The following is a 24,830-nucleotide window of genomic DNA, read 5'->3' on the forward strand; positions in this document are numbered from 1 at the left end:
CTCATTTCTCTGCCAACTGTAGACAAGAGTGTTCTAGATAATCTTATTTCCAAATTGTGTAAGGACAAATTCTGATGACCTGTGTTCAAACACAAAAAAGGCATTTTGGTCCAAATCGTCTGAAGGATCAAAGAGTGTTAGAGTGGATCAGCTGGATTTTTTTTAATTAAAAAAATGGCATTCATTGCTAGACCTGCTTATATTTATAGTGGAAGGAAGGAAGCAAAGAAGGAAGGAAGGTTCGCCAGTGTGGTGTAATGGTTAAGAGTGGCAGACTTGTAATCTGGTGAACCGGGTTCGCGTCTCCGCTCCTCCACATGCAGCTGCTGGGTGACCTTGGGCTAGTCACACTTCTCTGAAGTCTCTCAGCCCCACTCATCTCACAGAGTGTTTGTTGTGGGGGAGGAAGGGAAAGGAGAATGTTAGCCACTTTGATACTCCTTTGGGTAGTGATAAAGCGGGATATCAAATCCAAACTCTTCCTCGTCCTCCTCCTCGTCCTCCTCCTCCTCCTCCTCCTCCTCCTCCTCCTCTTCTTCTTCTTCTTCTTCTGGTTTGTATAATATTCCCATCACCAGCCCCAATCAGATTTTATTATTCACATAATTCAGTCATTCTTTTGTCAAAGTAATCGTAGCTACACTTATGAAGAAGTTCAGCTTTTTTTCCTGAAGTCCCTGGGAAGAGTAGTATTTCAGGGACTGAATATCTGCTTTGAATGCTGGTGGTCACAGGTGCAATCTCTGGCATCTCCAGGTTCAGTTGGAAAAGACCCCTATCTGAAACCATGGAGAACCATTGCCCATCAGTGTAGACAAACTGAGCTAGATAGATCAAAGGGTCTGACTTGGTATAAGGCAGCTTCCTAGAGTTCTCTTTAAGGCGGCGTTCAAATGGTTTGTTGAATGAATACTATTCACAGAGAATAGCTGGTGAATGTGTGGCTTGAAATGGGATAATAATGGGATAAAACTATATGGTAGGCTTCGACAAGAAGTCACCAGAAGGTTGCTGTAAATTAGTGCTGGGCACAGTGCCCCCAATCCACCCCGTGGCCTTGATCTATGACCCTTTGATCATGCTGACCCTTCCTGGATCCCAAATCAGTTCAGGTACAGGGTTAATGTTTAATATTACAACCCACTAATTAATCATAAGCACAAAACAACCCCTCCACCGCGCCACAAATCCAACTTAATGGTGTAATGTTGGAAAGTGCTGATCACCTTTCCTACCTGGGCAGTTATTTTTCCATGAGGGCCGACATCAATGCCGAAATCCAGCATCGCTGAGCTCTGCAAGTGCAGCTTTCTCCCAGCTGAAGCACAGGGTGTTTGACGACTGGGACATTTGCAGGGAAACCAAAATGCTTGTTTACAAAGCTATTGTACTACCAACTTTACTGTAAGCTACTGAAACATGGACCACTTATAAACACCACCTCCAACTCCTCGAAAGATTCCATCAATGGTGTCTCTGAAAATTTTACACTTGGGAAGACAGGCAAACCAATGGCAGTGTACTGGAAGAAGCAAAGATCACCAGTGTCGAAGCAATGATTCTTCAACATCAACTTAGTTGGATTCATCATGGTTGTGCAGATGCCTGATCATCATCTTCCAAAGTAACTACTCTACTCCCAATTTAAGAATGGAAAGCGAAATACTGATGGACAACAGAAGAGGTTTAAAGACGCTCTCAAGGCAAATCTAAAAAAAAATGTAGTATAAACACTGAAACCTGGGAAACACTGACCTGCGAGTGCTTCAATTGGAGAACAGCCTTTACCAAAGGTGTTGTGGACTTTGAAGAATGAACTCAGGGTGAAAGGAAGAAATGAGTTAAGAGGAAGGCAAGTTTGGCAAACCCTCACCGTGATCAACTCCTGCCCGGAAACCTATGTCCCCACTGTAGAAGGGCATGTGGATCCAGAATTGGCTTCCATAGTCAGGCTCACTATTAAGACAATCTTACTTGGCTACAAGTGATCACCAAAGAAGAAGAAGAACAATACACTCAAGAGGTGAGTAGCCCTTGCAACTAGAGTATGGGCCACTTCTAGTATTAGCCAATCATTCTTCCATGTCAATTTAAGGAGAAGTGAGTTAGAAAGCTGCCTTATCCTGATTATCTGGCTATTTAACATCTCAGTATTTTTCCAGTCCAGTGGCTCTCCAGGGTTTCAGGCAAGGTTCTCCTGAAGCTTTAGCTCAGGGTTTCCCAAACTGTTTTTGGACTACAACTCCCATCATGGGATGATAGGAATTGTAGTCCAAAAACAGTTGGAGACCCAAGTTTGGGAAACTCTGCTCTAGCTGGAGAGTCTGGGAATTGAACCTGGTACATTTTGCATGCAGAACAGATGCTTTTCTCCTAAGCTACAGACCTTCCTTCTGACCTACTCCAAAGTTAAAGAGGCTAGGACTCTCTGACTCCCTCCCCATAATCAGAGAGGACTTTATTGAGACAATAGTTTGGACATGGGATAGCAGAGCTTCCTTAGCAGATCTCAGACAATGGGGAGAAGCATATGGAGATGTTGTACCTTCAGATACTCCTCAGCTGGAAGTCATGAGTTTCATGTTGATTGGGTGTATGTTGGCCACTTGAAATAATTGTTGCATGCTAGCTTCTGTCAAGTGGGTGCGACATGGAGATTCAGCTTTTTTCAACAAGGGGCACCACAGGGTTTTTATTTTTCACAGCTTATCCCTATGCGTGTCTACAAAACAGGACATCAAGTTAAATGGCACTTACTCCCAAGAGTGTAGGCATCAGAGTGAAGCCTTCATCCAGCAGTTTTCAGAACTCTTGCACCTACTTGAAAGCAAAAATAGGGGCTGCCATTAAACTAAAGGCAAAGGTCATTGTAAGTCTGTGCAACTCGTAAATGATATAGAAATAAAGGGCAGGCATAGCTATTAAGCATACAGGTATTAGTTGAAATAGAGTCATTTTTCATTGCCAACACGTCTGTCTGGTCTTGTTTTTTCTTCTTCTGGAATTCACTCTAATTCTCGAGAGTAAGGCAAAATTTAGAATAAGTACTGCTTGACATTTACCTTTCCATATATGATAGATATTTGAAAATGAGCATCTGTCAGTGCTCCAGCATCAAAATTAAATTCGCCTTCTGATTAGCCATGCAAATAGCTTGGCCTAGTAATCTCTGCAGCATCTCTTTGGTACTCTGAGACGCCCCTCAGCATTAAGGAATTGTCACTTATCAGTATACTTACCAATTACCATAATGCAAAGGACATTCAAAAAAAGAATGTTAAAGGTTCCGATGATATTAATTTGCCTCCTTCTCTGGTGAATTTCAATTCATATGTGAGCATCCATTTACAATGCTGAGAAAGGAATTCTCCTTTCTCCTGCGCAGGCTCTTGGTGACCGTATCTTATTGTGTTGCTATTTTAAAATAAGATACAGCCGTCCTTAAACAATATACACTGTGTTTCTAACGCTCCAAATAAGACAGCTCAGTATTCATAGTGGAGATTGTTGTTTTACACATTTTTAACGTTATATAAATCTGGAGGCATAAGAACCATTTTTGGAAAACATCTGTCATCGCGCAAGTAATTAGGAGCATTATTTGCTTTCTTTCCCTGTTAGTATGATTTTATATTTCTGCGCATTCGTTTTTGCAAACCTTTCAGCGTGGAATAAAGTGGCATTTCTATAACTTGGAACAACATAGACCAGATCTACTGCTATTCATGATAATTTAGGACCTTTTTTTTTTTTTTGGCTACTGAGCATTTAATTAAATGGATTGTCTCCCCGAAGCATCAAATCTATGTAAGCAAGGACTGTATATAAAGCAAGCCTGTCTCCCTTGCTAGCTTCATTTTGGGAGTTTTTAGTACTTCAGTACTTCTGATGCACAGCCACCTATGTCTTCCAAAGTGCACAAGGAAGCCACAGTGCATGCATGGTACCCCATTCTCTAACAGTGAAATGGACACTGTAGTAGCCCTATTCGGGCATTCAGCACCCATGCACAAAGAGAAACATGCACAACTAGGTCTGACATCTTGGCAATGAATTGCATGCTGGACAGGCAACCCTGCCTAACTTATTTTAAGGAATAAAAACGTCGCTTTTTCATAAAAGGTCAAAAGGCCTCAAACAGTTGCAGCATCTGAGTAGAAGGTTACAACAGCTAGCTAACGGCCAACTCGCTTGGGGGCTTACCTTTACTGGCTTGGGGTTAGAAAAAACAAGGCAGCTTGTTGCTAGAATATGGTTTATCTAGACACACCAGCACACTTCAGAGGGGTAGAACTGGCGTACGCCTAAGGGGGTGGTCAAGGAGTGGCTTTATCGCTTGGGTAGATGTGTGAGAGCATAGGAACACGCTTCCTTATTTGAGTAATGTAATTAAGAGTGAAAGGGATGTGGGTGATGCTGTGAGTTAAACCACAGATCCTAGGGCTTGCCGATCAGAAGGTTGGCGGTTCGAATCCCCGCGACGGGGTAAGCTCCCGTTGCTCGGTCCCTGCTCCTGCCAACCTAGCAGTTCGAAAGCACGTCAAAGTGCAAGTAGATAAATATAGGTACCGCTCCAGTTGGAAGGTAAACGGCATTTCTGTGCACTGCTCTGGTTTGCCAGAAGTGGCTTAGTCATGCTGGCCACATGACCCGGAAGCTGTCGGCGGACACACGCTGGCTCCCTCAGCCTATAGAGCGAGATGAGTGCTGCAAGCCCAGAGTCGTCCACGACTGGACCTAATGGTAAGGGGTCCCTTTACCTTTACCTAATTAAGAGTGAGGGTCCCTGAATTCAGGCAAATGGGAGATGTCAACAGCGGAGGTACCTTCCCACTCAGGGGAAGGTGATATAAACTTGTCTTTTACTCAACTTGGTTCTGACTGTATTGGGACACCTATCCTTCCAAGAATGTATCAATAAACTCTTTGCTGCTTCACCAACTTTGCTCAGATTTTATTTTAAGGGTCCCAGGACCCCGAGTCTTGGGGCCAGTGTTTTATTTCCAGTGCCAGTCTGCAAGGGGCTGCTTCTACATACACAGAACATACAGGGTTCCAGCTCAAGGGGGGAGTCAATATGAATATTGCAGGTTTTACCTCCGTCGACATGCTCCGAATGCATCGACAATGTGGGCTGTGAGAGCAGGGCTGCCTCCCTCTGATTCTCCTGCACACTATTCATTGTTAACCATGTGGAGACTGAGGACTGAAGTGGGCTTAAAACGGCAAGTTGAGAGTCAAAAGCTTATTTCTTAATGGCCATTATGCTAGAGAAGGAAAATTTGGTACAGTGGTACCTTGGGTTAAGAACTTAATTCGTTCTGGAGGTCTGTTCTTAACCTGAAACTGTTCTTAACCTGAAGCACCACTTTAGCTAATGGGGCCTCCTGCTGCCGCCGTGCCGCCAAAGCACAATTTCTGTTCTCATCCTGAAGCAAAGTTATTAACCCAAGGTACTATTTCTGGGTTAGTGGAGTCTGTAACCTGAAGCGTATGTAACCTGAAGCGTATGTAACCCAAGGTACCACTGTATAGCTCAGCCAGTTTTAGTGTGTTTGCAAGGGGAAATCATCCTTGCCTGATACTGCATTGGCTCCCAGTATGTTTCCGAGCACAATTCAAAGTGTTGGTGTTGACCTTTAAAGCCCTAAACAGCCTCGGCTCAGTATACCTGAAGGAGCATCTCCACCCCCATCATTCTGCCCAGACACTGAGGTCCAGCTCCAAGGGCCTTCTGGTGGTTCCCTCACTGTGAGAAGCAAAGCTACAGGGAACCAGGCAGAGGGCCTTCTTGGTAGTAGCACCCGCCCTGTAGAACTCCCTCCCATCAGATTTCAAAGAGATAAAGAACTACCTGACATCTGAAGGCATCCCTGTTGAGGGAAGTTTTTTAATGTGTGACATTTTAATGTGTTTTTAATCTTTGTTGGAAGCTACCCAGAATGGCTGGGGAAACCCAACCAGATGGGCGGGGTATGTATGTATGTATGTATAAATAAATAAATAAATAAATAAATTATGGTAGTACCAGATTTGTCTCACAGAGGCTTGGGCAAAATTGAGTATCATATGAATCAAGTACACATGACCACAGAGGGCTGTGAGTTGGGTTGGATTGGCTCAGAGCAATCTGTGACTGTAAGGGGGACAGGCATCTGGTAGGAAGGAGAGACAGGCAGGGCAGGAAAGCTGCATGGTAAAGGCAAAGATCTACCTGACAGGCTTCTGTTTAGGTCAACATCATGGCTTTCTTTCCCACCCAACACTCCATTGGATTGATGCTGTTGAGCACGGGCATCGATCCTGTGAGCTACCATTTCTGGAGGACTTCCGGGTTGGCGCCTCCGGCAATGGCGGAGCTCCTCCGATCGGGAGGAACTTACTCCGTGAAAAACAGGGTCTGACCACCACGGCGAAGGCGGAGACCCACTGAAATCACAGGTGGAAGAAACCTATGAACTTGGGATTCGGCTGGCACCTTTTGCGCCTCCCCTACTCATGGGGAAACCCTGTTTAGGGGATCTGGAGCGACGTGGGGTGAGCGGCGCGGTGCTTTGAATCGACCGCTTCTTTCACGGAGTGAAGCCGCATTGCTGTTGCTGGAGAGCGCTGACTTTTTCCTGTGGACAATAGGATTTTAAACAACTACCCGTTAGTAGAATGGAAAATTGGATTTTTAAGTATCTTAATTCAGCGCCGAAGTGGGAAGGTCACAAACAGGAAGTCCGCCTTCCGCTTTTGTAAATAGACTGAAGCAAAGACATTACAAGCTAAAGTCTTTGAAAGCTTTTGATAAAGGATTATATCGGTTTTGATAAAGGATTATTTCCATCGGTTAAAAATACAAAACCCCCCTTGGAAGCAGGTGAAGAGGGGGGGAATTTTGAACCTAGTAAGCCTGCAGGTGTGAGGGGGAAATCAAAGCACCACAGCTCTGAACCTGGGAACGGCTGCCAGATGATGCTTGGGGAAAGTTTACTGACAGAACAGATTTGACAGCTAGCTAAAATAAGAGCAAGATACTGTTTCCATTGTCCTCTTCTGCATTTAAAATGGAGAAAAAGTAACTGAAAATTGAAACTATGATTATTGCCTGAGCTGTGCTTGAAAGAACTGATACAAGTGGAGACTGTTTCCCTCTTGAGGGAGCCTTTGAAATTGTTATAGGAGTGTAACTGGGAGCTCTCCAGCTGCAAGATAAAGATTCTGAGAACCAGAGATTGACCTGGGACCATTCAAAATGTTGATAGGAGAAGTTATTTTGACTGCATTATGCAAGACAAACTATTTGCTGGAAGAGATTCATAAAAAGATGGATGATATGACTTTTAAAATGGATAATTTGGAACAGAAAGTGACTAATATGAGACAAGCGAGCACTAACACAGAAATAATTCAGGACCTGGCACAGGAACCTACCTTGGCAGAACAAATGGTGGAGGAAAAGGAGAAAGTTGTTGTTTTTGAACCTAAAATAACACAAGCGGGATCCTTAATTCTACAGAAGCAAATTGAGGACTATAAATTGAGGCCTTCTATGATTGAATTTAGAAAAAGCCAGATTTTGAGGATTGGATCCCGGCTTGGACTGAAGAAGGAAAGTTGGAAATATCTCTTTATCCAGGGATTAATTGACTTTTGGGACATGGACTTGGATTTGAAGGAGACTGAAGTTTTGGGGGCCTTTGGATCTGGAGGAATCTTGAAATACGTCCTGATACAGACCCTAGCTTCAACTATGGAAATTTGGTTGAACTGTCCAGAAGGAATAAAAGTAATGTTAGGATGGAGCTCTCTCGAGACTTGCTCTCAAGCATTAAAGGATATGAAGAAGATCTGCAGAAGGGACATGGAAAAGAGTTAAGAACCTCGGACATAAGGTCTCCAGGTTGATGGAATGGAATTGACGGAAAGGACTGGCAGAATCTGAAACCAGGGAGAGGAGTTGATGGAAGAAGATTGGAAAATTTAAAGTTTATATATAGAAATAACGCAAAATTAATGAGTGATAGAAAAATGATGGATTGATATTTTATGGATTTAGCAGAAATATTATAAGGAGTTAAACACATACAAGCATTTTAGTTTTAATGTTAAAATAAGGTTAAGGGGGGAAAGAAAAAAATGGTGAAAGGAGGGAAAGTAAAGTCATATTATATTGAGATAAATTACAGAACAAAAATTAGAAAAGATGGAAAGGATTTGCTGAAATAGATAATTGAATTAGAATACAAAAAAGGGAGGTGTGAGGTGGTCAAGGAAATAAGCGAATGAAAAAATGTTGTTTTTGTTTCAAACATTACAGATTGTGGATAAAACGGAGTGCTTCCGGAAGTGGCAGAAAGATATATCTAAATTTGTCTGGCAGGGCAAAAAGCCCAGAATTAAGTTTAAGATATTAACAGATGCGAAAGAAAGAGGGGGCTTTGCCCTGCCAGACTTAAAGTTGTACTATGAAGCCGCAGCTTTCTGCTGGCTAAAAGATTGGCTACTTCTCGAAGACACTGACGTACTGGACCTGGAAGGTTTTAACAATGCTTTTGGTTGGCATGCATACTTATGGTATGACAAAGTTAAGATCAATAAGGCCTTTAAGAACCATATTGTCAGGAAAGCAGTGTTTAATGTCTGGACAAAATATAAAGACTTATTGGAAAATAAAACTCCAAGGTGGCTTTCACCTCTGGAGGCTAAGGCCCGAAAAAGACCCAATATGGAGGCCAAATGGCCAAAATATTGGGAAATATTAGAAAAAGATGGAGACAATTGGAAATTGCAGAGTTTGGAGAAAATGAAGGATAAGGTGCGAGACTGGTTACATTATGCTCAGATTAAAGAAGTTTTTAAAAATGACAAAAAGTTAGGGTTCCAGGTGGAGAAATCGAAGTTAGAAACAGAATTGTTAGAACCAAAGACCAAGGTACTATCTAGAATGTATAACTTGCTGCTAAAATGGAATACACAAGACGAAATGGTTAAATCGGCTATGATAAAATGGGCACAGGACATTGGGCATAACATTATGTTTGAGGACTGGGAAAGGTTGTGGACCACTGGGCTGAACTTCACCGCATGTAATGCTCTGAAGGAAAATGTAATGAAAATGATATATAGATGGTACATGATCCCAGTTAAACTTGCCAAAATATACCATTCGTCTGACAATAAATGTTGGAAATGCAAAGAAAATGAAGGAACATTCTTTCACCTCTGGTGGACATGCCCTAAGGTGAAGGCCTTCTGGGAAATGATATATAATGAGCTGAAAAAGGTATTTAAGTATACCTTCACAAAGAAACCAGAGGCCTTCCTTCTGGGTATTGTCGGCCAGAAGGTGTTAAAGAAGGATCGAACATTTTTTATGTATGCAACAACGGCAGCAAGGATTCTCATTGCAAAAAACTGGAAAACTCAAGATCTACCCACACTGGAAGAGTGGCAGATGCAGCTGATGGACTATATGCAACTGGCCGAGATGACCGGCAGAATCCGTGATCTGGGAGAAGAGAAGATGGAGGAAGACTGGGAGAAATTCAAGATGTATCTACAAAAACATTGTAATTTGGTTGAATGTTAAGAAGGATGCTAGATTATAAAAAACTGGCCACCACTAAACTAGATTTAAATTAGATGATAAGTGAGACTAAAGAAAATATAAAATTTTTTGGAAGAAGTGCTAGATTATATTTGAATGAGTGGACATGAGATTGTAAACAAGTTGATAATTTGTTTGGAAAAAAATTTTAACGATGTAAATGGGAGCGGGAGACGTGAGGGAGTCCAAAGAAGTGATGAAATTGTTGTAATAGAAGTAAGATCGTTTATTATGTGTGCATTTATATTTAAAAACCTTAATAAATATTTATTAAAAAAAGAAAAGAAAAATAAGTTGGGAAGATTAGTTGTGTGTTTTTTTCCTTTTTTCTCTTGTTGTGATGTGTGGTTTTGTTTTTGTTTGGTGTTATTGTTATTGTTTTTATTTTTGCTTTTTGTAATCCTTGAAATTTTAATAAATATTGCTTTTTTTTAAAAAAAAAGATCCTGTGAGGTACCATTTCTGCTCCTGCAGGTTGGAGTGTGAAGAAGCACCTGCACAGGACTCAGTGTTGCACATTGTCATTAGGAGTCTCCAGATCAGCAAATTTTGTCCAAAAGGGGGGAGGATGTCAAACAACGCCTCCAGAAAAGGATTTCTGTTTTTAGCATGTGGAAAGCTGAGCTATGGGACTCCTTGCCATAGGGAAATCTCAGCAGCAAAGAATTTAGCCATTTCCAAAGGTGGATTAGATATCAGTAGAAAATTGTTTCTGCAATTGACAGCCAATTATGTCAAACTCTGCCTCCATCTGGCACCATTTTGAGACTGGTGGGCCTCAGTAATTTTCAGCCATCTGAAGCACATAGGAAGTCTGAGAATCCCTGCAGTATGCCAATGCAACAATGTTCACCCAAATCCCGCTGTTGTTGCTACTTTTTAAATCTGCAGATACAGAAATAGGGTGTCCACAGAAAACATGTTGCTTTGCTGAGGTAAAATAAACACATAATTGCCTTGGAAAGTCCAGTAAGAAGAGCTGTACATTTAACACATATTTCTTAGTAGCGATAACTCTGGAAATACTGTAGCTGGTTTGATGAATACTGAACAGCTTTGTCTTTCATCTTTTATTCCTCCCTCAATACATGATGCTTATTAGGACAAATCCTTTCATTCACACAGAGAAGATAGGGAATGTCCGATAGGACTTGTTCTACCCAACATCAGCACTTTGCTAAAAGAAGAAATTCAGTGTGGTGTACCATGGTCAGAGGGCAAGACCTGAGCAATGGGGGCCATGAGTCAATCCCCACACAATCATGAATCTGACTGTGTGACCTTGGGTCAGACCCCATATCTCAGCCTACCTGCCAGGAGCACAACAGCCATGTGAGGTAGATTCAGGCGAAGGCATGGTAACTGAACCAAGGTCATCTAAGCAGCTTCACGACTTGTAAAAATCCCATGTATATTGCCTGCAGCTCTTTAAAAGAACAGCAGGATATAAAGGCGATGCATAAATACATACATAAACAGTTTGCTAATAGCTTGATGCAAATAGAGAGAACATTTTGCACACTCATAAACCTGAAAAAGTTCTCCTGATTATAAGCTTCTCCACCCCTGTTGATGTCAACTTCTACATGCTTTGATATGGAAAGCAGTTAACTATACTTTTTTTTAAAAAAACAACCACCAACCTATAAAAACCCTCTTTGATGCCAAAGCCTCCAGTAAAATAGTTATTTAATTTGTTCACAGACCTGTAGGCAGAAAAAATGCTCTGACAGAATCTTCACCCTAAGACATTATTAGGAGTGTAATGTAATTTTGTCAACTCTGTCTTCTGGTTCCAGTTCTGGGGTTTGGAAGAAACTCTTTTAATCAAGGCAATTATGCGACTGTTGTTCTGAAATTCCAATATACTTGTTGAATTATGTTAACTGCTGTATACTGTGCTATAAAATGGTGCCAATTAAAGAGAACTCATCATGGTGTCTCCCAGATGCCCTCAACCTGGTGTCCTTGATATATTTTGGACTGCAATTCCCATTGGCACTGGCCAGTACAGGCTAGGACTTATGATAATTGTAGTCCATAACATACACAGGGCAACAGCCTCTGTTCTTATTTAGCCTGTGTTATGCCCAGTTTTGTGTGCTTTATTACCATTTGACACAAGATTTCTGTGTTTTATCATTTCTATTACATACCTTCCAACATTTCTCTGATGAAAATAAGGATGGCCCACTCCATAAAGACAATTTTATTATTTATACCCCACACATCTGACTGGGTTTCCCCAGCCACTCTGGGCAGCTTCCAACATATATAAAAACATAATAAAACATTAAACATTAAAAAAACAACAACTTCCCTATACAGAATTGCCTTCAGACGCCTCGGGGGTCGGATAACTCCATAGCCTCCAACATTTCTCCACTGAAAATAGGGACATCCTAAGGAAAAGTGGGAAGTTCCAGGATCAAATCAGAAACCAGGACAGTTTCTCTAAACCAGGGACATCCCTGGAAAATAGGGACACTTGGAGGGTCTGCCATTATGTCTCAGTATTATTGATACTGTTTTTTTCTGGTGGATGACAATGGAAAACAATTCTTTGTGTGGAAATAATTTGGGAGAATGTGCAAAAAGCACAGCAGACTTTCATAAGTTTCCAAACACTTCTGAAGATTAACACTAATGGTGGTGGTTCTTTTGCACCCATACCTGAGATAATGTCATTTACAATACAATCAATTCTGAGTTCAGCAGTAATCTCAGGGCCAGTGGATTGGAGCCTTGTAGTTTATTCTGAAATGGCCCTGAAACTAGGAATGGGCATATTAGCCTATTTCTATACTGTGCTACTTTTGCATGCATTCGAACACAAGTCAGTTCCATCCCATTTTCTGCATTTTTTTATAAAAAAACACACATTAAAAATGCATTAAGGTTGTACATGTTTTCACACGTTGTCCCATAAAATATGCATTTTTTTTACACATTTCCGCTATAAAATACTTAATTTTGTTTGCTTTCCTACACATTCGCCCTAGCATTTTATCAAAAAACTAAATCTAATTGCAAAATCTGGAGAAGTACACAATATGATTGTTAACTTCATTCAAATATGTATAAGAAACTGAATTAGCTAAGTTTTCTTTAAAACCCAGATTGAACAAGATTCTTCTCCATCTCTGTTGGTATCTCCATTGTTTTTGGTGAAAGAGAATTGCCTCCTAAATTTTGTAGTTTTTTCTCCAGGATCTTCTGGGTAATAATACCTTCAGCATGAATTTAGTGGCTTCTGACATGGAAGAACAATGGGTGCATAGGGGTTAGCTTGAAAACCAGGTTCATACCTGCTAAGTTTAAAATATCTAAACAATGTTATAGATCATTCCCTTATCTTGATGACTTCATCCTTCTTGCCACTTGACTAATGAAAGCCAAGGATATTTTAATGCTTTCCTTCATTGTAAATAGCTTTTTCTGAGCTAATCTGCAGCAATAAATTTGGCTTATATAAAGACTAGCATGCATTGCAAAATCATCATGGACTTACTCAAATATGACAGATATGAGACCAAAGTTGGACTGTCCTGGGCTGGAACCTAGCTGAGTGAACTCCCTAGGACTATGTATGGATCAGAGCAAATATCTAACTAGTTCATCATTCTGTTCTTATATTGACCAACCAGATGCCTATGGAAGTCCACAAGCAGGACATGAATATTCAGAGGCATAGTTATCTGGCAATACCCTACGCTTTGGCCAGGCCTGGTATAAATACTCAGAGTTCTTCCTGGTTGAGTGATCAATATCTTCTAGCAACTCTCCAATGCCAGACTCGGACTGATGTGGAGAAAACTGGAAGTCCATATTTGGAGAAGATATTCATGGCCCTGACAATAGATACAATATTCCATAAAGCTCTCTATGGTGAGACCCATTGTTAGGATAATTCTATCTTCTTTCCAAATATATAACCAGTATGTTATTCAGCTGAACAAATGTAATTTGTATGCAGCCTTAATCATGCACACTTTCTAGAAACTGGCATCAGGCACTAAGTACAATCCTGTCAAATGGCTGGCAGAAGATTAACTCTGACACCTAATGACATGCCAAAGTCTGACAGAATAAGAACTTACTGTATAACCAGTGTCAATCATTCAGCAAGTGCCACTTCAAATGTTTATCCTGTTAGTGGAGACATCCATCTGTGCCAGAATTCAAAACACCGCCGTGCCTCGTTGAATGCGAAAACGTGTTGAATGCGAAAGTGAAAGTACATGAAAATGTGCCAAGAGGATGTGTGAGTTTAAAGTAGAGAACAGAGAAAGCATGGAGGGAGAAAGATACTCCCCTCATGGAAATATCCAGTGATTGTATTGACATTTCTCACTCACATTCTTTGTGCCAAAGGTCTGATCCCTCAGCTTTCTACCACGTAAAGGATGGGTTCTGCGAGACTAAATAAGTTGTAACATAGAAGTGGCGTAGCAGATGACTCCACACTCCCCTAGCATGCCTTCCCAAAGTGAAATCCTTGTTGATGTGTGGTGGTGTGGAGCATGTAACATATGAAGCCACCACAGACTGATTCAGAACATTGGTCCATATGTTTCATTATTGTCTACACTTCTGAAACCGAAATTCACAAATTTACACCTTAGTTCAGATGGGGGAGGTCCATATCTTACAGCATGGTCATCTCAAGAGAGACTTCTTCCACCTCTAACTCGGCCAGATCATTTTGCATAGTTCTAGCCCAGGGATTCCTCCTTTATATCTCAATAAAATCCTACCATTTGTTAATTTCTAGAGTTTAGGTGAATCCCCCCAACCTATAAAAATATACTTATCTGAGAGGACCCTGAGTAAACATGCACAGCATTGAACACATAGATACGTTTTAGAATGCAAAAAGAAAGAGAAATTTAGAATAATTCTTCCCTTTTTAAGTCAACAAAGTGTCTGCCTCATCTTCCAAAAATTTGGGACAGGACCAATGGACTGTTCTATTTTATGTCTCATTCTGCATGACTATTGGGCCCCAAATGTTCTTTGTAAATCCAGTCATCCTATGACTCAAGAACACAATTTATGCAGGAACACACTGAATTACTCACTTTATTCTGGTTTATGTGTGGTGGTGAGAAACATGTACGTAACCTATGCAGCCACCTTATACTGAGTCAGAACATTGGTCCATATGTTTCATTACTGTCTACAGTTCTGAAACTGATATGGGGGGAAATGGAAGAGGCCGTCTTCACTCCGGTATGACTCCCCTTTATCACATAAAGGTAAAGGGACCCCTGACCATTAGGTCCAGTCGTGACCGACTCTGGGGTGGCAGCACTCATCTTGCTTTATTGGCCAAGGAAGCTGGCGTACAGCTTCCGGGTCATGTGGCCAGCATGACTAAGCTGCTTCTGGCAAACCACAGCAGTGCACAAAACGCCGTTTACCTTCCCGCCGGAGTGGTACCTATTTATCTACTTGCACTTTGACGTGCTTTTGAACTGCTAGGTTGGCAGGCGCAGGGACCTAGCAATGGGAGCTCACCCCGTTGCGGGGAGTGGAACCACCGACCTTCTGATCGGCAAGTCCTAGGCTCAGTGGTTTAACCCACAGCGCCATCCACATCCTTTCTTTATCACATACACAGCCCCGAAAGACAACAACAGAATCCTCTGACCGCATACAAATCAATATGGCTAACTTGACCCACCCACCCCGAACAAATCTCACTGCGGCCACCCCCAACTTCTCTCACTACCAAGGAAATATAACAAGCGAGTAGAAAGAGAACCTACCCAAGTGACGTTGACACTAAACCCCACACATACACTAAGTAAAGAAATATAAGCTTTACCATGTCACCCACTCTCTCCAGAGGCGGAGCTAGCTGCTTCGGCACCCAGAGCAGCCCATGGGGTGCCACGGCGCATGTCCTGGGGGGGTGCCGGTGGTGGTGGGTGTCCTGGGGGGCGACTCCTGTGGCAATTTCACACACCCCTTTGGGATGACACCAGGGGCGGACTACCCCCACCCCCCTTTTCTCCACCAGTGCCTCTCTCCCCCATCTTTTTCTTCCCAACCTTATACTGCATATAACTCTAACGTCTCACAACAAATGTAATAGATCTGTAGAAAACACAACCTGAAAAAGAGACAATGCATGTAGTTTTGTAAACTAATAAAATCTTCAATAAAAATAATAAAAAATAAAAAAGCAGGAAAAAAATATTGTCTACACCAGGGGTAGGCAACCTAAGGCCCGGGGGCCAGATGTGGCCCAATTGCCATCTCATTCTGACCCGTGGACGGTTCGGGAATCAGCGTGATTTTACATGAGTAGAATGTGTGCTTTTATTTAAAATGCATCTCGGGTTTATTTGTGGGGCATAGGAATTCGTTCATTATTATTTTTTCAAAATATAGTCTGGCCCACTACATGGTCTGAGGGACAGTGGACAGGCCCACGGCTGAAAAAGTTTGCTGATCCCAGTCTTCATTGAGTGACACTAGATCCCCAATGCAAGAACTTTCCCTAGCCCTGCCTGGAGGTACCAGAAATTGAACCTAGGTCTTCTGAAGGCAAGTCTGATGCTCTGCATCTGAACTCTGTCCCTTCCCCATTTGAGTCTTCCTTAGCTCCCTTGCTATCTCAGCGATGGCTCATCCACCTGTGGCCTAAGAACCATCACAAAATGAGGCACAGACCTGCCCTCTTTCTAAACAAGGCATTTGCAGTTAGCCACTTGCATGGCACGGTGAAACAGAAGTTCTTGAAAGCACACATAAATGAAGTTGACTCTTGCAAAAATTCACAGCGTGAATGGCTTCTTGTTTACTAATGCTCTCAGTTAAAAGCTTTGCAACTCCGACTAGTGGAAATTAGCTCAAGATTCAAAATCTCAGTAGGACAGGGATGGTGCTTTCCTGCTAGGAAGACGAAGACGAAACCTGCTGAGACCACACGACAACTGTTGGTTGCTTTGCTCTCAAGCTTTCCTACGGACGCTTTTGAAAACCGGGGAGAAAACATAGCTCCTTTCCCACAATAATTTCTCCTTTGTTGTCATTGCTTTGTATGAAAAAAAGAAAGGAAAGGAAAGATAAGCTACTGTCTGCCTCCTGGGTGCACCGAAGCAAGAACTGGAAATTGTTATGTAGTTGTCCCTTTGTTGCGGTGTGGAAAGAGGATGGCCACAGGAACAACACAGGGAGTTCCAGCTATTCAGTGTGAATTTAATGCAGTGGATTACATGAAAATATGGACAAGCCCATAGCTTTTTGTTGAGCCAGCTTCCATTGGCACAAAAGGCCAGATGTTTGTGAGTTACATTCCAAGTGTAGTCCAGAAGAATGGACAGGCTGCTAATTCTCAGTGTTGCACGATAAAGAGTGCTGTGTAACTCATAATAACTTGCAGAGGGCGTGCCTGTATTTTTAGGTTAGTGTGGCCCAAGAGGACAGAAATAGCTTGCCCAGTGGATAGAATTACACTGCCATCCCACTCTGATAAGTGGCAGTGTCCCTGCAAGGAACCTAGTGTTGTGGCTTCCCTCTGCTCCTGCCTAAATAACCCAAATAACCTGTAAACTCAAATAATGCTTCTGCGGAGAAGACTTCTTGTTGCCTCTCTAGGCAATTCACTGCCCTGGGCTTGGGCCCCTCCAGACAACCTCCTCTGATAATTTTGCTATTTCTCTCTCTCTCTCTTTTGTGTAATATTTTTTATTAATTTTCACAAAAACAAAAACTACATAAAAAAGGCATAAAATAAAACATTTAAAACAACTGTATATACAATCCATGTTAAATCCACAGTATGCCCTGAACTTCCCTCCACCCGCTCCCTTGGTTCCTTTATAATATTTGCATTCACACATGTCAATAAAGTCTTTATCTCTGATTACTTCCAATTTTGGTACATTGTCTATGATATTACAAGTGTTATTTAAAATTATGCTAATGTATTAACTTGTGTACATTGAAGAAGAAGAAGAAGAGGAGGAGGAGGAGGAGTTTGGATTTGATATCCCGCCTTTCACTCCCTTTAAGGAGTCTCAAAGTGGCTAACATTCTCCTTTCCCTTCCTCCCCCACAACAAACACTCTGTGAGGTGAGTGAGGCTGAGAGACTTCCAAGAAGTGTGACTGGCCCAAGGGCACCCAGCAGCTGCATGTGGAGGAGCGGAGATGCGAACCCGGTTCACCAGATTACAAGTCTGCCACTCTTAACCACTTCACCACACTGGCGAACCTTCCTTCTTTGCTTCCTTCCTTCCACTATAAATATAAGCAGATCTAGCAATGAATGCCATTTTTTTAATTAAAAAAATCCAGCTGATCCACTCTAACACTCTTTGATCCTTCAGACCATTTGGACTAAAATGCCTTTTTTGTGTTTGAACACAGTTCATCAGAATTTGTCCTTACACAATTTGGAAATAAGATTATCTAGAACACTTTTGTCTACAGTTGGCAGAGAAATGAGGCCTTTTGCAAAGCAATTAGTGATCCATAATATTAGCACCATCTGAAACTAACATGGAAACAATTATTTTTTAGAGTGTAGTTTCCATGGTTATTATCATTGATGATAGTAATTACACCATGGTGTTTAGAACATGGCCTCTGAGGCAACGCATAGCCCATTTGGCAAACTATTGAGACACCCTTTTTCAGACAAGAGCCTAAAATGCCAGACACTAACCTTACTAGTGCTTAAATAACCCACTTTAATATTAAACACTCAGCATTGTGGAAATATTAACTTGTGTACATTGAAGAAGAAGAAGAAGAAGAAGAAGAAGAAGAAGAAGAAGAAGAAGAAGAAGAGGAGTTTGGATTTGATATCCCGCCTTTCACTCCTTTTAAGGAGTCTCAAAGCGGCTAACATTCTCCTTTCCCTTCCTCCCCCACAACAAACACTCTGTGAGGTGAGTGGGGCTGAGAGACTTCCAAGAAGTGTGACTGGCCCAAGGTCACCCAGCAGCTGCATGTGGAGGAGCAGAGACGCAAACCTGGTTCCCCAGATTATGTGACTACCGCTCTTAACCACTTCACCACGCTGGCTCTCATTGCTTTTGTAAATATGCAATGAACATTTCCCATTTTTTAAATATTTGTTGTCATCTTGATTTCTAAGTTTCCCGGTTAATAGCCATTTCAGCATACTCCATTAATTTAATTTGCCAGTCTTCTTTGGTGGGGACTTCTTCTTTCCAACGTTGGGCTAGCAATATCCAGGGAGCCATTGTTAAATACATAAACCAATTCTTATATTCTTTAGGTAGATCCATTCCTGTAATACCTAATAGAAAGGCTTCTGGATTTTTAACAAAGGTTATTCTTAACATTTATTTCAATTCATTATATATCATTTCCCATAATTTTTTAATAACCTTACATTGCCACCGCTTATGATGAAACATACCTTCCATTACTTTACATTTCCAACACTTATTTTCTCTTGTTTTATACATATTTGCGAATTTAACTGGTGTTAAATGCCACCTATACATCATTTTCATATAATTCTCTTTAAGTAAGGTACAGGCTGTAAATTTTAGATCATTCTTCTGAAGTCTTTCCTAATCTTTCACCTGAATATTATGTCCCACATCTTTTGCCCGATAATTTTGCTATTTCTCTGCATTACACTTACTCAGATCATTCAGTCACAACCGACCCCAGAGCAAAGTTGAATTACTCACCCTCAATTTTATCAGGGAGGGCCACCACTTATGTTCATTCCTCCCAGTCAGGAGTTATGCACCAATTCTGGTGCAGGTTACTAGTTACACAACCTCCAGGTTCAAAGGTTGCCTTACACCACAATCTTCTGTGACAAAACACCTGTTGCTGGGGAGCAACAATGGGAGAGGGCTCTTGTTTCCATGCCCTGCTACAGAGAAGTATCTGATTGGTCACTGTGGGGAACAGGACTAGATGAGCTTTGGGTCTGATGTTGTAGAACTCTCCTTTATGTTCTCATCAATGACTTGCAGAGACCCAAGGAGGGTGGGCTTCTTGTTAGAATTCCTGCTCCATGATTGCAGTCATGGGATTTTTGTCTATCACATGATGGTGTATGTTTTGACTCGACAGAGTGGGAAGTGATGGAGACAGGATGTTTGTGTTACTGAGTTCCGTGAAGTGGGACTATTGTCCTTTGTTCTTTTTCTCTTTGGTGTCTGATGCTAGAGAGAGAGGGACCCATGTTGCAGTGCTCCGTGTCTGTTTATATGTAAATAAAGTAGATTAGCCAACATGCTGAGTTGCTGAGGTCTGTTACGCATGATGCACAAACTCTGCAGATCCCTAAGTGTGCCGGTGTTGGTTGGCATCGGTCACTGTGATGTTTGGGCTTAAGAAAGCTTATGAAACTTCCAAATGAAAGACCAGGAAGGAGAGAACATGCCAGTCGGGCATGTGTCTCTACCAGGGTCCTACTTGAGTGTAGGTTGAGCTCCTGACACTTCTCTGGCTACTTCCCACTCTTTTAGGACCACGTTACGCAAGGTAAGTTGGAAGTCCTACCAATTTCATTGGTACTTACTCTGTAGCAAGCCTAGGGCTGCTATTCTATACACACTTACATCAAAGCAAAGTCCCATCAAACCCAGTGTGATCCCCCTTTGCGTTAACCTGCACAATAGGCAGGCCTACTCAGAAGTAATTCCTCTGAGTAGGCACTCATAGAATTGTGCTATAGGGCTGTAATCCTATTTATTGTTACAGGCCGCCCCAAACCCTGCCAAGCCGTGCACAGGGTTCCAGGGGTCTTTGCCTTCAACCAGGGTCTCTGCTCCGTTGGAGAAATGAACATGTGACAGAGGCTGTCACAGCTTTAAGAAATATGATTTATTTACAAATTGACAGTTTAGATGAAGGGGGGTCCATATCTTACAGCATGGTCATCTTAAGAGGGGCTTGTTCCACCTCTAGCTCGGCCAGATCATTTTGCATAGACTAGCCCAGGGATTCCTCCTTTAGATCCCCTTTATATCTCAAATAATCAAAATCCTACCATTTGTTAATTTCTAGAGTTTTCTAGAGTAGATCTCCCAACCTATAAAAATATACTTATCTGGGAGGAACCTGGGTAAACATTCACAGCCTTGAACACTTGAATACGTTTTGGAATGCAAAAAGAAATAACAATTTGGAATAATTCTTCCTTTTTTTCAGTCAAAAAAGTGTCTGCCTCATCCATCAAAAATTTGGGACAGGATGATTTAGACCAATGGACTGTTCTATTTTAAGTCTCATTCTGCATGACCATTGGACCCCAGATGTTCTTTGTAAATCCAGTCATCCTATGACTCAAGGACACAATTTATTTATGCAGGAACATGCTGAATATTTACTCACTTCATTCTTCAGTTTAACCCATTCTGTTGCATCTGTAGAAGAGTCTTCTTTATTTGTGCATTCCAACATTCCAGCTTCACACTGAGTAGAAAGAAAACATCTTGCCATATTTTTCCGTGTATAAGACACCCCCTACTTTTGGGAAAATGGGCATATGCACTATCCATGTATAAGATGCCCCCAGATTTTTAACCTTTTTTAAAAAGTAAAGCGTGTTCTCCTTCATGGAGAGCACGTGTTGCGGTGGGGGCCGCCAGGACACTCCAAAGTTGGGGGAGGGCTAATTGATCGTTGGCCACTGATGCGATTGGGGCTTCCCTTGTTGTTGGGAAGAAGTTAATGTTGCCATTTGTTGATTGACAGCCAGAAATGCTAAAACTCCTTGCACGAGGCTAGGGCTTCCTTTTTTCACCCGTGCATCAGATTGCCCGTCCCTCCCTCCCTAGAATAGGGTTGTTTGCTTTGACCTTGCTATGCCTGTCATGGGGTCATCTGCTCTTGGCGCAGGGGCCCAGTAGGAATTCTGTCCATCTGGCTGATTAGCTGGGGCCATTTGGTTTTTGCCTACTGCGTAGCAAATTGTTACAACTTGTAAGGTTGCGGTTAGGCATTGGTTTATGGTTTGGTTGGTTGAGGGGCATGGATTGGCTGTGCCTGCCCCTCTAATGCTGCTGCTGCAAGGGATTCTGTTAAAGGAATCAGGGGCTAACTATTGCTTGTCCACCCTGTCAAGGGGGCGCGGGCCACTGCAAGAACTCCTGGTTGTATTTGGGGAGGGCTGAGGGCAGGCTCCCTGCTCGGTCGCTACCCCAAGTGTATTCCCCTTTTCTGACTTTCGCAGGTGTGCGGAATGTCAGTCTGTCCCCCATGGGGGTGGCAGATAGTCGCAATCAATGCCTAAGCAACCACTCACATTTTTTTGTATTTTAATAAAGTTGTGGCCAAAATTATGCCAAAAACCTTAAACAAAAATTTCTGTGTGACATGTGAGTTATTGGGGTGGCCCTGGGAACCTCGACATGCAAAAAAACCCCTAGTCTTATACACGGAAAAGTATGGTATATGCCCCCCTTTGCTGAACTAAAAACAGCAGCAGCAACTTGCAACTCTTTTGAGACTAGTAGAGTCATAATGTGACATGACTAATGCTCTTGAGTGCTGCCCTTCTATTAAATAAATAAATCCAACTCTTGGTGTTTCATCCATCGTACTTCAGTGCCCCAAATGAGCTGCATTTCCACAAGTGTCATGTGGAGGTCAGTGTTACTGCACTAATAAAGAGCTATAATAAAAAGCCGGTTTGCTTAAAATTCAGCCGACGTGGGACAAATGCAACTGTCAGCATTTGGGGGCCCTGAATAGCTGTAAAGGTTAAATATCAATTTGTTTTAAAACAGAAATCAAACTCTCTCTTCCAACTTAAACAGCGATTCTAATAGCTTCCAGCCCATTATCACTACTATGAGGGCACGAGGCATTGGCTTTAAAGTTTGACACCCATAAAGTCGAAAGGAACACACTAATTCAATGCAGATTAGTTTCAGAAAGTTTCTTAAAGGGAAACTGAAACTCAAGATGTGTTTGGCACTACGATTCTGCATTCAGACCTGGATCCAAAAAATCTCTGAGGTCATTAAGGCTTTTCAACTAATGCAGCAATACTAAATGAAGTCCCCATTCAACTTCATTCAACATAGTAGGGTTTATGTCCAATTCAAAGAAGTGGGTCTACCCTATGGGGGTACAACCCTATTTTATAGGGATGCAGGTGGTGCTGTGGGTTAAACCACGGAGCCTAGGGCTTGCCAATCAGAAGGTCGGAGGTTCGAATTCCTGCAGCAGGGTGAGCTCCCATTGCTCGGTCCCTGCTCCTGCCAACCTAGCAGTTCAAAAGCACGTCAAAGTGCAAGTAGATAAATAGGTACCGCTCCGGCGGGAAGGTAAACGGTGTTTCCGTGCACTGCTCTGGTTCTCCAGAAGCGGCTTAGTCATGCTGGCCACATGACCCGGAAGCTGTATGCTGGCTCCCTTGGCCAGTAAAGCAAGATGAGCGCCACAACCCCAGAGTCATCCACGACTGGACCTAATGGTCAGGGGTACCTTTACCTTTACTAAGCTGCTGTTAGGCAGGTGGCGCTGTGGTCTAAACCACTGAGCCTGGGGCTTGCTGATCAGAAGGTCGGCGGTTCAAATTCCTGCAGCAGGGTGAGCTCCCGTTTCTTGGTCCCTGCTCCTGCCAACCTAGCTGTTTGAAAGCACGTCAAAGTGCAAATAGATAAATAGGTACCACTCTGGTGGGAAGGTAAACGGTGTTTCTGTGCACTGCTCTGGTTCACCAGAAGCAGCTTAGTCATGCTGGCCACGTGACCTGGAAGCTGTCTGTGGATAAACTCCGGCTCCCTTGGCCAATAAAGCGAGATGAGCACCGCAACCCCAGAGTCATCCACAACTGAACCTAATGGTCAGGGGTCCCTTCACCTTTACCTTTACCTTACAACCCTATTTTACCAAGATTGTTCAGCATAATTATCCTGCCGCAACTGACGACATGCTTTTGGGCATGTCAACTTATTTGCCACCTTCCTCCTAATCTACTTGGATCCCTAATTGGGATCAGGCTAAAGCGCTGCCACAAATTCCTTGGAGCTAGAAGGAAATAATACTGACCCAATAATAAAATACAAAGAAAAAAAAAGGTAGAAAGCTTCTGGCTCTCATAGCATGCAGAAAAAATGATCCTAAAAATACCCAAACAGAGAAGCCAAAGCTGAAAAGAAGCATTAATTAATTAATAGTTTTATTGTGTTAAGGATGTGTCAATTATGACACACATGCCATGGGGGCTACTGGGTAGCAAAGTTATAACTTAGAGTGAATTGAGTGTGGTTTAAATGGGGAAATATTATTATTATTATTATTATTATTATTATTATTATTATTATTATTATTATTATTAACAACTTTTCAAAATGTGACAGACTGTATGGACACCTTCATCCTAACCAGATGTCCTGGAAGAGTCCCTTCCAAAACAAAACATCTACTTACAAATTTGGCCATGTTCAGCTCAGCTGTCCCACCCATAGAAGAATATTAAAAAGTTTGATCCTATGGCTGATACCCAGGGTAAAGACAACAATAATTGCTGCATGGAGCAGTTGTGCCTTCTGCTTCTCAGCACTGGGTGATAAAGTATTATGATTATGACTGTTATGCTTATCATCATCATCATCATCATTATATTTTAATACACTGCTTAATACTGCTAGGGGCTTCTGTGTGGTTTGCAGGTATAACAAATGAAGTAAGTTGGTACTTGTGGGCCTCTCCACACCCTTGTGCTTGTAGGGCAGCTCTGTTGTGATGGACACTGCAACTTCAGTAGCCCTTTTCTGGCCTCTCCTTTCACAAGATGGCAGTTGGGGGGGTGCTTTATCTGGCCCCACCCCTGCTGCAGCATCTACATTGGCCCTGCCCCCTGGCAACCATTCATTTGGGGAAAAGCATGAAGCACTGAGCTTGCTGTACACACATGGGCTCCTCACATAATTTTGAACTCTGCAGTTGGGCACACAAGACAGTGAGTTGTTGTGAAGATCTAATTGTGGTAGAGACCTAGTTCCTTTGTTTATCTACAGTTCATGAGATTCCTATTAGAACTCACAAAAGGCAAATCATAGAATACATACAGTGGTACCTCGGGTTACATACGCTTCAGGTTACATACGCTTCAGGATACAGACTATTATTATTATTATTACTACCAGCTGTGACAGTGGAGGTAGAACATAGCCATTGTGGCTAGTAGCTGTATTAAGGGCATAAGGAGAAGGGGATGACAGAGGATGAGATGGTTGGACAGTGTTATAGAAGCAACCAACATGAATTTGATG

The 24,830-nt window shown here is 42.2% G+C and overlaps 1 long non-coding RNA gene across 1 annotated transcript; it reads right to left on the minus strand.

Annotated features, from left to right (window-relative positions):
• Positions 1 to 2,425: 2,425 nt before the first annotated feature.
• Positions 2,426 to 19,444, minus strand: LOC309350877. Its single transcript, XR_014160550.1, has 2 exons — positions 19,278 to 19,444; positions 2,426 to 2,817 (listed from the first exon to the last, which is right to left on the minus strand). It is a non-coding gene; the product is annotated as an uncharacterized lncRNA (long non-coding RNA).
• Positions 19,445 to 24,830: the final 5,386 nt, after the last annotated feature.

Source organism: Podarcis erhardii, assembly GCF_964252035.2.
Source record: "Podarcis erhardii genome assembly, chromosome: 10".
Lineage (NCBI taxonomy): Eukaryota > Metazoa > Chordata > Lepidosauria > Squamata > Lacertidae > Podarcis > Podarcis erhardii.